General features: G+C 41.3%; 1 protein-coding gene across 1 annotated transcript in view; it reads left to right on the plus strand.

The window, feature by feature from the left end:
* The first annotated feature begins 864 nt into the window (after positions 1 to 864).
* The window catches only part of TMCC3 (transmembrane and coiled-coil domain family 3), a 299,140-nt gene continuing 285,423 nt past the window's right edge, over positions 865 to 14,581 (plus strand). Inside the window, exon 1 of the mRNA XM_012469329.2 lies at positions 865 to 885. The gene's annotated coding sequence lies outside the window, so the exon portion shown is untranslated. The remainder of the gene's footprint in view (positions 886 to 14,581) is intronic.

Below are 14,581 nucleotides of genomic sequence, written 5' to 3' on the forward strand. Positions count from 1 at the left end.
TTCATCATCCCAGTAATGGAATTGAATGTGCCGAAGCACTTCCCCACCTCTGTTTTTGGGCCAAAAAGCCACAGGAATAGTCTCAATCCAACATTGGGACATTCAGGTGGGGATAACTAGATCGTAGTATACTTTACAGGTCAATATCAAAGGAAATGTATTTGAGATGATTCTAAGTTCAGTATGTTATTTCATATTCAGCAAACTAAGGCTAGACAGAGTCAGTTTTCAGGAAGAAACCTAACACCCCCTACTTTGCCCTAAAATGGGGGTTGACAAACTTTTTCTCTGAAGAGGCAGATAGGAAATAGCTTAGTCTTTGTGGGCCACAGGGTCTCTTATTGCAATGACTGAACTCTGCCTTAAAATGTAAACGCAAGGGTAGACAACACATGAAATGAATGAATGTGGTTGTGTTCCAATAAAACTTTACTTATGGACATTGAAATCTGGATTTCATCTCATTTTCACATGTCATAAAATACTATTATTCTGATTTTTTTCTATAAGTTAAACATATAAAAAACACTCTTAGCTTGTGGATCACACTCAAACAGGTCGTGGGCTAGATTTGGCCGGTGGACTGTAATTTGCCATCCTCTGCCCTAAAGCATTAGAGATTCCTCTAATGTGTTCCAGGTGTGCCTGCAATTTGTTTTCCAGTACGTGAGCCATCCTTTTCCGCCAAAGCCTGTCTCCATATTCAGTAAGTTATGCAGAGCGACATGGCTAGAAAACGAGAAACTCAACTGAAACCAGGATATTTCAGTCTTCTGCCTTCATCACTTGCTGCCTTGTCTGTCTCTCCCTCACATACCTCTGCTTGATGCTCATGGCACCCTTTCTTGATGACGGGGGATCTCATTTCTATTCTTTAGGATCCTGGTAAGTTACATTAATCAGAAATGTAGAATTATACATTAAAATAAAAATAAAGCAATTAGCATTCAACAGAATGTTACAAAAGTTGGTATTGTTTCCTTTACAGAAATGGGTTTGGAAAGATCTGTTTGTTTTCTTTATTTATCTTGAGATAATTTCTCATTACAGGTTATAAAATGAAATTAGTTGAGAGTATAACAAGCTGTGTGCTCTACTACAAATTTATTGAAGTTCTATTTGAATGGATTTTTTTAATATGGTGAATAGTGGTTACTTGGGATGCAGAGGGCTCTCTGAACTATGGACAGGTGCAGGAACTGTTCAGGCACACCATGGTTATTAGTTGGTTGGTTGCATGAATACTCTGTGAGGTGAGACCCAAGATCAGGTTAGAGTTCACCTGTGCTCAGAAATTTGGTGCTTAAATAATGCTGTAATGGATGTCATTGCACTATGGCATCTAGACTGGCACATACAGGCTTGTGACTTATTTTTCTCATCTGTGAAATAGAGATGATTGACATGCACTTGACTTGTCAGAATCAAGTGAGACAGTTTATGTTTGCCAAGTCTACTTGGCAAACATAAACTGTCTCACTTGATTCTGACAAGTGAGAATTCATGGTTCACAAACTGGGCTGGTTACTGAGAGTGAGTGGGGCTTTCAGAAAATACAAATTCCCAGGCTCACCCCAGACTCAGAATTTCTATGATAGGACCTAAAAGTCTAAATTTTTTGGGAAACTCTGATATGTTCCATAAACCCCAGCAATGGAGTTAGGTAAACTAAACACTTCCTCACTTCCTTCAATCCTAGCTTGCAGTTTTCCACTGAAATTTCATACCATTTGTCTTCATGAACAATAAAGGTATAGGAAGAGGGAGGGCCAGGAAGGGCACAAAATATCTTCCCTTTATCTTCTTGGGGACATCTGTTTCAGCAAGCAGAAGTAGAGCAAGAGCTGGTGTTTCATTGTCCAACCCAGTGAATGAACCCAAATTACGTTTTTCCTCTTTCAGCTCTCCCTCTGCAGCCCCAAGATTTATGGTGGTGTTTTCACTTTCTTCTGTACATTGAAGCATATTTGTGAAAGAAAGCCTAGATTGTACACATCGAAAATGTACAACAGATTGACAAAATCCTTTCCAGTTTTGCTACTCAAAACTCATCACTGAAAATGTCTTTTTGAGTTATTTCTGGAAATAACACAATTGTAGTTTTGGCACATATAGATCACAAACACAAAAAGAATCTCAGTAGTACTGAAAAGATAAATGTGAATTTCTCACATTTTATGCATTGCTGCTAATTTACATGTGAGTAATTGTAGATTTTAAATGAATGAAAGCATCCATCTCCACACTGGAAGCCCAGATTGTTTACCACAGCAGAATTCAGTAGTATGCACATATACGCAAATGCTCTCATACAGTACTCTGCAAATTCCTGATGTTTGAGAGCCATAACAAAGTATTCTTCTGTTTGCAAAATTCCTACCACAAATATTAAGTATTTACTATTTTCCAGGTACCTTGTTAGCAATTTAAATAAGGCATAGTTCCACATTCCTTATCTCAGAAGTTCACAGGCTAGAAGGAAGATGATCATGAAATAAATCACTGTAGAAAAAATGAGCTTTAATATTAATCCTTTTTAAAATAAAATCATCTTTTCAAATGGTATTCATTATAAAAGTAGATAATTTGGCCAGGCGCAGTGGCTCATGCCTGCAATCCCAGCACTTTTGGAGGCCGAGGCAGTCAGATCAAGAGGTCAAGAGATGGAGACCATCCCGGCCAACACGGTGAAACCGCGTCTCTACTAAAAATACAAACATTAACCGGGTATGGTAGCATGCACATGTAGTCCCAGCCACTTGGGAGGCTGAGGCAGGAGAATCACTTGAAGCTGGGAGGCAGAGGTTGTAGTGAGTCGAGATTGTGCCACTGCACTCCAGCCTGGTGACAGAGCGAGACTCCATCTCAAAAAAAAAAAAAAAAAAAAGTAGAGAATTTTTCCGATGGAAAAATATGAGATCAGTGTATTCACTCTGATCCTTTATACCATGTCCCTGTTTTTATTAACTTTATGGAGATAATCCTTTGAAAGTAAGTAGATACCTATAAATATGTGAGGGACTAGCAGGAGTATCTTGTACATGTAGTAATGCAGTTGGATGTGTTCATACCTGTTGTGTAGCATCCATTTCAAGCTTCAGCTGTCTCTGGAAGATGACTTTGTTTTTTTTGAAATGAAGTCTCGCTCTGTAACCCAGGCTGTAGTACAGTAGCGTGATCTCGGCTCACTGCAGCCTCCACTTCTTGGGTTCAAGCAGTTCTCTAGCCTCAACCTCCCAAGTAGCTGGGACTACAGGTGTACACCACCAAGCCTGACTATTTTTTTTGTATTTTTAGTAGAGATGGGGTTTCACCATGTTGGCCAGGCTGGTCTTGAACTCTTGACCTCAAGTGATCCTCCTGCCTTGTAATCCTGAAGTGCTGGGATTACAGGCGTGAACTACCATACCCAGCCTGGAAGATGACTTTGGATGCTGAGTCTCTACCCTGTGTCTCCACGTCTCTGAGATAATTTTCAGTAAAGTCCTGAATAGCACCACTTTCCTACTCTTAAATGCTTCTCAAACTCAATATATGAAAAATGGAACTTATTCTTACTCTCCAACCTGATCTTTTCTTTTAGATTTCTTATTTCAGGGACCCTGTTGCCATTTTTCCAGATGTAGAGGCTTCAAACTTTGAGATCATCTCTGACTCTTCCTCCCTCTTGACCCTAATCAGGAGCCAGATGCTGTTGGGCCTCTGTCTCCATTCCTGTCCACTGGAGGCGATTTGGCTTGGCTCTGTGTCCCTACAACAATCTCATCTTGAATTGTAATCCCCAGTGGTTTTCCCTGTGATGTTGTTGTGATAGTTCTCACAGAATCTGACGGTTTAAAAGTGTTTGGCAGTTTCCCCTCTCTCTTCTGCTGCCATGTGAGACGTGCCTCGTTTCCCCTTCACCTTCTACCGTGATTGTAAGCTTCCTGAGGTCTCCCCTGCCATGCAGAACCAAGTCAATTAAACACATTTTATAAACAATTGCAAAAAAAGTAATTTTGTTTATAAATTACCCAGTCTTAGGTCGTATCTTTAGAGGAATGTGAAAATGGATTAATACAGGCACCTTCCTGCTATTAGATCTTTGTTTCTCAAACTAGTGTCCAAGGACTCTTAAAAGGCTCCATGTAATATTCTTGGTGATTTGAATGTTCTCCATCTTAAGTTTTACATGTCCAGGAGAATCTAACGAATTTTTTTTTTTTTTTTTTTTGAGACAGAGTTTCGCTCTGTCACCCAGGCTGGAATGCAGTGGTGTGATCTCAGCTCACCACAACTTCCACTTCCCGGGTTCAAGTGATTCTCCTGCCTCAGCCTCCTGAGTAGCTGAGACTACAGTGGGATTACAGGTGTATGCCACCTGATTTTTTTGTATTTTTAGTAGAAATGTGGTTTTACCATGTTGGCCAAGCTGGTCTTGAACTCCTGACCTCAGGTGATATGCCTGCCTCAGCCTCCAAAAGTGCTGGGATTACAGGCGTGAGCCGCTGCACCCAGCCAACAAAATTAACAAGTATGTGTTTGGGGTCATCAAGATTTGTAACTGATGAGTGATTCTGCTGCAGACTTGAATGTTCACATTTGTGTTGTGTTTGTGTGCTGGCTCTAAGTTGGGCAAATCCTCCTCTGGGCTCTCATTGTGCCTTGCTTTATTCTTGTTGCAATTGTGTGAGTCTAGCTTTCCTAGTGGACTGTGAGTTTGGAAGACAGGGACCTTGTCTGGTGTATTTCTGTGTCCCCAGAGCCTAGCATTGGGCCTGGCACCTGGCTGGTACTTAAGCTTGTAGCTGTTGTGCATCTCATGTTTTGGAGTCTGCTTTTGCTCCCGTACACATTCCCATGCATGGCTATAGTTAACTTTAATGTTTATGTAGTATTTAGGCATGTTGATAGATGACATTTGGCTTAACCATCCTTTATTTTTAGATGTTTGGATTATTTTCATTTGTTGGCTATTTTAAGTAGTAGTTAAAAACATCTTTGAGCAAAATTATTTTCTCTCATCTAGATTGTTTTCTTGGGAATTTTTTAATGAAATTACTGGATCAGCCAGCGGCTGTGGCTCACACTTGTAATCCTGCACTTTGGGAGGCCAAGGTGGGCAGATTGCTTGCACACAGGAGTTCAAAACCAGCTTGGGCAAAATAGCAAAACTTTGTCTCTACAAAAAAAATCACAAAGTTAGCTAGGTATGGTGGGTTGTGTGCCTGTAGTCCCAGCTACACAGGAGGCTGAGGTGGGAGGATGGCTTGAGCCCAGGAGGTTGAGGCTGCAGTGAGCCATGATCATGCCACTGCACTCCAGCCTGGGCAACAGAGTGAGACCCTGTCTGAAAACAAGGAATTACTAGGTCAGGCAGTTTTATTCCTCTTGTAATTTAATTGTAGGATTTGGTGTTTATGAAGAGATCAGACTGAGTCATAGCAGATGAACTCTTTCAGATGTGTTTCTTTCATTGGAATCAAAGTTGAAAGAGAAAGTGAAGATGCTTATTCTTATGCCACTGCACCATCATTGGTCACCTGGGCCATTTCCCTTCCTCTGGTTTTTCCATCTGCAGCCACAGCTTCAGTGATGGAGGAAGTACATGTTATGTCAGCCAGAACCATGTTTCCAACATGCGGATCTAATCATGTTGCCAGTCAAGACACAGCGGTGGCTTTCCATTGCCCACAAGATCAAGTCCAGCCACACTGTCAGGGCCTACGGAGTCCTTCAGGGTATGGCTTCTGCCTCCTTTTCTAGGCTTCTCTTTGGCCACTGCCCAGAGGCACTCCCTGCTCACCCGGCAGGCACTATTTTCAGTTAGGAATGTACATGCTGTTCCCTCCATCTGAAAGGAACTCCTCAACTCCTTCCTACCTGGCATCACCTCACTCACCCTTCAGGGCTCAGCTCCAAGTCCCACGTACTGCCCTCCTCTCACCCCTAATAAGGTGATAACCTGCTCCACCCCATTCTTTCAGAATTTTTCCATCCTAAAGATTTTGTCACCTATATTGAAGCTGTTTGTTAGTTTTTTTCATCTTTTCATTTAGATTATGAGCTCATTAAGGTTGGGATTTTTTTTTTTTGAGACAATCTTGCTCTGTCGCCTGTGTTGGAGTGCAGTGGTGCAATCTCGGCTCACTGCAACCTCCACCTCCTGGGTTCATACCATTCTCCTGCCTCAGCCTCCCAAGTAGCTGGGACTACAGGCATGTGCCACGATGCCCAGCTAATTTTTTTGTATTTTTAGTAGAGATGGGGTTTCACCATGTTGGCCAGGCTAGTCTCAAACTCCTGACTTCAAGTGATCCACCCGCCTCTGCCTCCCAAAGTGCCGGGATTACAGACGTGAGCCATCGCGCCTGGCCTGGGACAGGAATTTTCTCGGTCATTTTGTGACTAGTATATAGCTGGTCCTCAGTAAACATTTTCTGAATGAATAGCGTTTTGGTTTGCTCATATATAAGTAAAGTACTTAAGGTAAGTCTACTTATTGATAAATTGAAAATCCTTTTATGGTATTTATGATAATTCTTGGTTGTTCAGAATATCAGTAAATGTATTAAACTCTACCTTCTCCAACTATTTGACATGGGTTTTTTTTTTAATATATTTTATTGCGTTTTAGGTTTTGGGGTACATGTGAAGAACATGCAAGATTGCTGCATAGGTACATACATGGCAATGTTGTTTGCTGCCTTTCTCCCCATCACCTATATCTGGCATTTGTCCCCATGTTATCCCTCCGTAACTCCCCACCCCCTGCTGTCCCTCCCCTAGTTCCCCCCCACAGACCCCAGTGTGTAGCATTTGTAATTTTGATTATTAACTGTAAACTCTAGACAATTAAAGAAATGTCAGCTGGGTATGGTGGCTCATGCCTGTAATCCCAGCACTCTGGGAGGTTGAAGTGGGAGGATCACTTGAGTCCAGGAGTTTGAACATGGGCAACATACAAAACCCTGTCTCTACAAAAAATACAAAAATTAGCTGGGCGTGGTGGCATGTGCCTGTAGTACCAGCTACTTGGGGGGCTGAAGTGGGAAGAACACTAGAGCCTGGGAAGTCAAGGCTGCAGTGAGCCATGATCACACCACTGCACTGCAATCTGGGCAGCAGCCCGAGACCCTGTCTCAAAAAAAAAAAAAAAAAAAAAAGAAATGTTGGATAGGCATGGTGGCTCATGCATATAATTCCAGTGCTTTGGGAGGCTAGGGCAGGAGAATCACTGGGGTTCAGGAGTTTGAGACCAGCCACGGCAACATAGAGAGACCATTTCTCTACAAGAAAATTTCAAATTAGCCAGACATGGTGGCACACACCTGTAGTTCCAGCTACTCAGGAGGTCGAGGTGGGAGGACCACTTGTGCCTGAGAGGTTGAGACTGCCATGAGCATGATTGCACCACTGCACTCCAGCCTAGGTGACAGAGACAGACCCTGTCTCAAAAAAAAAAATAATAAAATGTCTAGTTCACCACCATTTCCCTAGTGCTTAGTACTGCTGAGTACCTGGTACCCATTTAGCACACAATAACTATTTGTTGAATGAGTGGAAAGATTGAAAAAAGGCACAAGCACGTGGCATGTCACAAACCTTGACATTGGGAATTTACTGCATTTATGCATACATATCTGTTGTATTTTATTCATCATTCTTCTATTCATGTGTCTGTTTAACTCGCTGTTTTTCTTGGAAAAAACCCCACAGGGGTTACCCTGTGGTCTCTTCTATCTTCATTTCGTGACTCTGAAGGCCTATCTGAGTCCTACCGTCTCCTGCCTATCGCTTTAATGGGACACGGCTTGGAATACAAACTTCAAGCCCAAAAGCTGATACCTTGGTGCAGTAAGCAAGATAGTGCCTCTGTCCCGCAACAAGGAGGCCAGAGTGTCTAAGGCTGGCCCCTTCATTTACCTCCAGTATGAAATCCAAATCAATCAACCTCCTGTTGTTCTGGGAAATAAATAACTCAATCACATCTGCACGATGGAGCTGATTTATAGGGAAGTGAGGTTATCTGGAGCCTGCCACAAAAACCTGCAGAAGTCATCTTGAGGGAAACGTGAAGTATTGGCAGAGAGATCACATCTCCCCTGTCCTGTGTCAAGTCTTCTTGGGATATGTGCTTCATTCTTGGTATCCTGGTGAGGATTTGCATGTTTTTGACCACAGCATGTTACAAGGAAGAATTCCATCTACTAATTAGTTTCTCCCTTGGATTACTAGTCCTATTAAACAACTTCGTAAGGGAATAAAAAACTGAGGTAGTACTTACTAGAGGGAAAGGAGTAACATAGTTTCATGAGGGGAAAATAATTGTCCTCAACTATATTTTGGAGCAATGGGAGACAGAAGAAGACTTAAAAAACAAATACCAAAGCAACCTGGAATGGTGGCAAAAGTCCTGCTATTTGGTTCATTAAAAAAGGTGTTATAAATTCTCAATGACCTACTCCCAGGCTTAGGACTCCTATTAAAACCCTGCTGTGTGAGAGCTGAAATCTTAATTGAAAATAGAACAGATTGAGCCAACACTGTATTTATTAAAGCTGTTATCAATGCTCACTGCTCTCAAATGGATTCTTCTTATGATGCTGGAAGTACTACAGGAAGCTTTGCAGTCCAGAGTATCATTTAGTTTTAGCTGCAGGGCTACTGGAAACCACAGTGCCTGGCAGCACAGAGCAGGGGTTGGGGTGTCTGAGTGGCAGGGACTGACATGGTGTGCCAGAAGGAGGGTTGCACCCTTGTGGTAGATGGCACAAAATGAGGCTGACTCCCATGTCAGGACATATACATGAGCAGCCACAGCAGCAAATGAATGGTGCCTTGCATGCAGAAGAAAGTCAAATGTTGGATGAAAGGGCACCAGGGAGGGCAGAGGAAGGCTGGGGCTTGGATCTGTTAAAGATGCTGTGTTTCTGTAGCTCTGTATCCAAGGCTGTTGAAGTATCCTTGGCTCTTAATTTCAGGAGAAGCTGATACTTTTTTGTTTTTTTTATTGTGGGTTTAAAAAATTGATACATAATATTTTACATACTTAGGGGGTACATGTCATATTTTGTTACATGCATAGAATATGTAATGATCAAGTCAGGGTACCCTTCACCTTGAGTGTTCATCATTTCTGTGTGTTGGGTATGTTTCAGGTTTTTGCTTCTAGTTATTTTGAAATACTGCAATACATCGTTGTTAACTATGGTCACCGTACTCGTTGTTTTTTGTTTTTTTTTTTTGAGATGAAGTTTCGCTCTTGTTACCCAGGCTGGAGTGCAATGGCGCGATCTCGGCTCACTGCAACCTCCACCTCCTGGGTTCAGGCAATTCTCCTGCCTCAGCCTCCCAAGTAGCTGGGATTACAGGCACGCGCCACCATGCCCAGCTAATTTTTGTATTTTTAGTAGAGACGGGGTTTCACCATGTTGACCAGGATAGTCTCCATCTGTTGACCTCGTGATTCACCCGCCTCAGCCTCCCAAAGTGCTGGGATTACAGGCGTGAGCCACTGCAACCGGCCTTTTTTTTTTTCTCTAAGATGCAGTCTCGCTCTGCTGCTAGGCTGGAGTGCAGTGGCATGATCTCGGCTCACTGTAACCTCTGCCTCCCGGGTTCAAGCGATTCTCCTGCTTCAACCTCCTGAGTACAGGTGCCTGCCACCACGCTCAGCTAATTTTTGTATTTTTAGTAGAGATGGGATTTCACATGTTGGACAGGATGGTCTCTGTCTCTTGACCTTGTGATCTACCCGCCTCGGCCTGCAAAGTGCTAGAATTACAGGTGTGAGCCACCACACCTGGCCCTATGCTGCTCTTGAATATTAGAACTTATGCCTTCTATCTAATTCTAGGTTTGTACCCATTAACCAACCTCTCTTCATCCACCTCTCCCTTCCCAGCCTCTAGTATCTATCATTCTACTTTCTACTTCCATGACATCAACTATTTTTTAGCTTCCACATATGAGTGAGGACATATTTGTCTTTCTGTGCCTGGCTTATTTCACATAACATAATGAACTCTAGTTCCATCTGTGTTGCTGCAAATGGCAGGATTTTATTTCTTAAGGCCAAACAGTATTCCATTATGTACATATACTATATTTTCTTTCTTTTTTCCAAGGAAGTTTTACATTTTTTTTTTTTTTAATTAAGGCTAACCAAGTGCATCCATTGGTCAATGGCACAATTGATTCAGCAACTATTTGGAATGTCCTAATTATAGGAAATGCCCATCTAATTGATATATTTAAATAATACAATCAATTTTTAAGGTGAATAAACTATGATGGTTTCTGAATAGTTTACATGTTACCTGAAAAATCAGAAAACACAAATTAAGAAGATTAATTTGAAAGTTCTTGCCTAAAGGCATCACTGACTTAAAAAACATTGAAAATCAAATACCAGAAGACATAAAGCCTATTCATGTATATTTTCATATATGCAATAAATGCATTAAATATACTAACTTTATTATAGTACACTGTACTTATGATTAAATATTTTACACACAGCTTGACCAAGTCATTCAAAAAGCATCTCTAATTTTAGCATGACCACAGGTCTTTCTGATGTAAAACCCAGATGTGCATAGAGAAGATGCACCACCATTCACAAAGACTATCAGTTGATGTTTTCTGCTTCTGAAATATAAACTCTTTTAAACAGAAATTACTTTAAAAATCCATTTACTCAAATAGTTTTTGGTATGATTGCAGTTATCTTGCAGGGCTCTATTTTGAAAATTTGTAATATTACATGACCTTTCTCTGGTTGATGACCAATGCTCCTCACATTATATTGAAAATGCTTTTCACATGTACACGCTGGGCTCTTACTTGAGTTATTCTGCATACTCCTAGATTTATTCATGTGAACAATATACTTGAAATGGACAGGAGCATATATGAAAATCATTGCCTTATGGCCATGCTGCTGCTTCCTGCAGACATGTTTGACACATCTTAACTTTTAAAGCCTGGGGCTTAGGGAGGGGCCAAGGCAGGAGACACCCTGAGAAGAAGAAATATTATTTCTTCCACTGGAGCCACTTTCTCACTTGCAAGTTGCAATGAAGGGGATTTCATTTTATGTAATTCTGAAGACATGCAACATATGCTGAATATATGCATATGATAAGTATGCACAATTGCATTATTAATAAATCTGATTATTATAAAGCTTTAAAGGAAAGCTTTATTCTAGTAATAGACCTCACTTTGTAAGTAGGATCTAAGTGAAAATGAGAGAGTAATATCTTGTTCCAATCTTAAAGCTCCCAAATAACTGGGATACCAGTACTCTGTCCCTTTATCTTAAACACCCAGACTTTCTTTTAATACCGGGATCTTGGCTCAGTGGTCTGATAAGTAGCTTCTTATACAGCCTGAAGAACCATGAGCCAAATAAACCTCTTTTCTTTATAGATTACCCAGCCTCAGGTATAGACACACAAATAGACTAAGACAACCTCGTTTTTAAAATTTATTCCTAGATATTCTATTTTTTGTAGCTATTGTAAATGGGATTGCCTTTTTGATTTCTTTCCCAGCAAGTTCATTATTGGTGTATAGAAATGCTACCGATCTTTGTATGTTGATTTTGTACATGAAGCTTTATTGAATTTATCAGATCTAACAGTTTTTTGGTGGAGCCTTTAGGTTTTTCTAGTTATAAGATCATATTATCAGCAAAGAGAGACACTTTGATGTCTTCTTTTCTGATGTGGATGCTTTTGTTTATTTCTCTTGCCTGATTGCTCTGGCCGGGACTTCCAGTACTTTGTTGAATAGGAGTGGTGAAAGTAGGCATCCTTGTCTTATTCTAGTTCTTAGAAGAAAGACGTTCAGCTTTTCCCCATTCAGTATGATGTTACCTGTGGGTTTGTCATATATGGCCTTTGTTATGTTGAAGTATGTTCCTTCTAGGCCTAGTTTGTTGATAATTTTTTTTTTTGAGATGGACTTTCGCTCTTTTCACCCAGGCTGGAGTACAATGGCATGATCTCTGCTCACTGCAACCTCTGCTTCTTGGGTTCAAGTGATTCTCCTGCCTCAGCCTCCCAAGTAGCTGGGATTACAGGCATGTGCCACCACACCCGGCTAATTTTTGTATTTTTAGTAGAGATGGGGTTTTACCATGTTGGCCAGGCTAGTCTCAAACTCCTGACCTCAGGCAATCCACCTGCCTTGGCCTCTTGAAGTGCTGGGATTACAGGTATGAGCCATTGTGCCTGGCTGAGAATTTTTTTTTTTAATCATGGAGGGATACTGAATTTTATCAAATGCTTTTTCTGTGTGTTGAAATGCTATGTGGTTTTTGTCCTTTATTCTGTTTATATGATATATCACGTTTACTGAGTTGCATATGTTGAACCATAGTTGCATCCCTGGGATAAATCGCAGTCAAGCTGTCCTCGGCCCCAACCCCGGTGGCGTGTGTAGGAACTGGCTGTGGTAGGCAGGGGTAGGGTGAACCTTATAGGCCACTAGGGAAATGCCCAGGTGCAGGCAGCAGCCCATGTGCTGTGGCCCTGCTACTGGGGAGGGCAGAGTTGTTTTCAGTGGGAGCAGCCATAGGCAGGGATCTGAGGGACATGTACTTCACTAGCTTTGGCCCATAGCTAGCTGCTTGACTAGCTGTGGTCCATGCAATTGTCCTGGGGCATGTGAAAATGCGCAGCCGCCCATCTTCTGGGAGTGAAGACTGGGAGAAGTTGTTTCCAATGGCTACCTTCTTGGCCCCTGCAATGGTGGCTTTGGGGGAGAAATGTCAGTGGGACTCCAGGGATGTGGAGATGCAGGGGCTGTTGGGGCCGGGGGCAGGATGCAGTCTGGTGGGGGCTGGGCTTTCAAAGTTGCGCTGTGCTGTAGGTGCTTAGGACTTGGGGTTTGTGGGATGCAGTGTGAATTCCCTGTCTGGAGCAATGTCTCTGGTTGCACAGTCTCCAGGCAGCGCCTTAGGTTAGTCTCTGTGGCCCCCAGAATGGAGGGGCTCTTCTGTGGCTAAGATTGTAGGAGTCTGGGGTCGGAACGCGGCCCTTACCCTTTCTCTGCACTGGGGAGCCTGTCCTGGATCCCAGCTCACCCTGGCAGAGTAGACTGCCTCACTTCCCTCTCCTTCCCTGCTTTAGGTGTTTCCTGTCATTTCGCTGTTGAATTCCAGTGTTCTGTCTCACATGATCTATTTGAAGTGTGACTGTCTACTCACTATTTTGGTTCTTCTTGTGGAAGAAGTCATAGGAGATACCTCTTATCAACCATTTGGAAGTCCCTTGGGTTGACACCTAAATGCACGTAGAAGCTCATGTATGTGTCCCTTGCCATCTTACACAGCAAAGGAGAGTGAGGTGGAGGCTATTCAGAAGGATTGATGGGGGAAAAACACATTTAGAATGAATGGGTGATTGTTTTTTGGCTCTGCATGAATTTAGGATTCTCCAGCTACTCAGAAGAGAGAAAATGTTCAGTTCTGTTGTTTTGCTCCCCCGTCTCCCAGTAAAGAGGACTGGAAACACATTTTGGCTGAGAGAGAAGCTGATTATGCTTAAGAGGGAAGAACAGTGATGTGGGAAGAAAGAGAATGGCTGGGGTATTGTGGGATCAGTCATGCTGGTCATTTGTTTAGTGATTTCATGGAAAATGTGGTTTAGGGGAAAGACCAGGGGATTGGCAGGCATAGGTCCTGGGCTCTAGTTCTGAGTTTGCCATGAATTCATTGTCATCAGAATTTAATCTTTTTTTTTTTTTTTTTTTTTTTTGAGACAGGATCTTGCTCCATTGCCCAGGCTGGTAGATAAACTTTATGATGATCACAGTAGTTTCCTAAATTACATTTGACAAGTCAGTACCTGTTCTTAATTTAAAAAATATAATTCTTATAAAAATAAGATTTTTTACATGATTTATATATAATATAAACCAAAAAATAAATTTTGTATGTCTGTGCACCCACACGTACATATCTCTTAAACCAATATTTAATGTCATACTTAATAGTGAAACCCTAGAGATTCCCTTTAAAATAAAATAAAAAACCAAGATGATATTTATTACTGTTCTGGAATTTCTTGTCAATATAATAAAGTATGAAATATATAAAATATAGCTGATAGTAGAAAGTAAAAAGATTTTTAAAAATAAACAACATAATTACATACCAATACAAAAGAAACAAATGTATGGTAACACTCCTAAACTTACTGACAACTCAGTAAAGTTGTGGGTTTATACATGAAGAATAATAGCTTTATTATATACCAGCAACAATCTGTTAGATATAACAGAGAAAATGCTTCTATTTATAATAACAGCAAAAAGCATAAAACCTTTAGAAAAACTCTCACAGCACATTGCTGGACTAAGTAAACAATGGAATTTACTAGGAGATTTTTTAAAAATTTTGAACAAATGAGGTATCAGGTTTGTGGACATTAGAATGTTGAATATTTTACGTGTATTATTTTTCTCCATATTATTTTATAAATTTTATGTTAAGCCCATGTAGTTCTGCAGAAAAAGTTCATTGCTACAGTCTCACAGGGAACTCAGTTTGGTAATGTGTGAGGGAAGCCTTGAAAGAGTCTCTGTCCTT

The sequence above is a fragment of the Aotus nancymaae genome, unplaced genomic scaffold (assembly GCF_030222135.1).
Source record: "Aotus nancymaae isolate 86718 unplaced genomic scaffold, 86718_ANA_hifiasm-v0.15.2.pri h1tg000016l, whole genome shotgun sequence".
In the NCBI taxonomy this organism is placed as follows: domain Eukaryota; kingdom Metazoa; phylum Chordata; class Mammalia; order Primates; family Aotidae; genus Aotus; species Aotus nancymaae.